Genomic DNA, 2,163 nt, shown 5'->3' with positions numbered 1-2,163 from the left:
AATTTAGGAGGAAATAACATGGTTCGCTTTTAAAATGTTGTATTTGTCACTAAGATGCACTCAAGCTGTAACAGCTTTCTGCTGTTAAAAAAACAAAAGGAGGGTTAGCGGTGACCTTGTCCCAAGCCCTTTCAGAACAAAGTTTATGCATTCATCTATTTTGGTTCTCTAGAAATCAGGGTACAGCAATTTCAGAAGTCTAGTATAAACCCATCTCTTTCCTCATGCTTTTCTGAAAACTGAGAAGGATTAATTAGGATAAAACAGAGGTGATAGGCTAAGCTGTCTCATACTCTCTAGGTAGTACAGCTAAGAATAGCAGTAAAAGTAGTGGCACAGGCACCCCAGGGACCTGAGATATCTATTCTTAGCGTTATACTGCTGCAGTTTCACAGATGCTCATTGGTCTGCTACAATGGACATGGTTAAGTCTCGCTAGCTCTGGCAAATAGAATGGGAATAGTTAAGAAATTACTGAGTCAGCAGAGATGCGGACCAGGGACACATGGTTAGCTCAGCCACCTAAGTATAAAATTGTGCATCCAGTTCCATATTCCTCTGACTTTGCCAGGGAACAGTAATATCTTTAAGTGCCTCTAGTCATGTGTGTCTACCTGCAGCTTCACAATTACACCTTAGTTTTCCTTGAAGGCCTAGGATCATAAGATCCTAAGATTTCCTTATAACTTGCTAATGTTGTAAAATATGTAAGCCTCAAGAACCACTGAGTAGTCAATAAACCAAGCTGTTTTTAAGAGAAATTGGTAAAAAAATCAGTCTCTCTGCTTTTAGCTGAAAATGATTACCATGTAAGGCGCTCTATATATCTAGAACCAAGATGGTGACTAGTAAACTGGTTTAGCATGCATCTTCTCATTTTCCAGCTGGGCTGTTTGAGCATTATCAGTAACAAAGGGTTAGTTGTAGATTTCTGTTCAGCAGAAGGAACTGGATAGAGCATTGCAGTTTAGCTCAGGACTCTTTGATAATGTTTTCAAAAAACACAAAGCAAAACAGCTTTGTAATCAAGATGCTTATGTGGTGAGCTTGACTGATGCTTTTGAACTGCTTCCTCTTGCAGCTGTGGATGGAAAAGCACCACTTGCTACTGGTGATGATGATGATGAAGTTCCAGGTAAGAACAAGCATGCAATGGAGGAAAAGGAAGTGAATTTTGCTGAGAGGTAACATGTGCGGCATAAGATTGGGCCAAGGACGGTAAGAGTATTGACTAGTCACTCGCTGTTACAGAATTTCTGTGGGCGTTGTTTTCAGACACCATGTGAGACTTAGATGGACCATTGGTTTGAGCTAGCATTTTTGTCCTGTGTAGGAGTAATAGCTATGGCTAAGATAATTAATATTCATTAAGAGTGGTAAGAAACTACCTTTTCAGTATCACTTTGCCCAGCTGTGAGTATGGTGAAGTTAAATGCTCTTAGAATTGTGCTTTATAATGAACCATCTAAAACTTACTTGTTTAAACAAGAATGAATCATGAAGCTCTTTAAATGTTATTTGGTCTGTATTTTATAAGCTGAATTTTTTTTTTCCTTGTAAGCACTTGACATGGAGTAGAACTTTGGGGGGGGGGAATTGGCAAAGCAGAAGTGGGTCAAACTTTAATTTCAACATTTTTCTTTTTGTAGATCTTGTCGAAAACTTTGATGAAGCTTCAAAGAATGAGGCAAACTGAACTAAGTGACACTTTCTGAATAAAGTTAAAACTTGAAAAAGCTACATGGAGCTGCTATTTTATATTGTGACTGCTTTTATTTGATTTTATTTTTATTTCCTGATGAGGTCTCAAGATTTGTAATATTTGGAAACTCCTTGAACCTGCATCTCACTTTCAGTTATTACTTGTACACGATATTATTTTTGTGGCCTGGCTGAACAAGCCTATGCTTTGAATAAGTCAGATTGCTAATGAATCTCTGCCTAGACACAATTTTTGAGTAACTTGTATACAAGCAAAACCCCATCTTTAATGAACTTTGGCATACAATAAAAAAATATAAAATAAACTTTCTGGTGTGGCTTTTTGTCAGAAAAGCAGGAAAAAAAATTGGCCATAACTCCTAAACAATCATAAAAGGTTTTGCTTTTCTGCAGAGCATCTTCCTTTTGCTGTGTTAGAAAACTGGCTTCTAAAAAAAATTT

Source organism: Platalea leucorodia (genome assembly GCF_965183815.1).
Source record: "Platalea leucorodia genome assembly, chromosome: W".
In the NCBI taxonomy this organism is placed as follows: domain Eukaryota; kingdom Metazoa; phylum Chordata; class Aves; order Pelecaniformes; family Threskiornithidae; genus Platalea; species Platalea leucorodia.
This window is presented reverse-complemented; position numbering follows the sequence as displayed.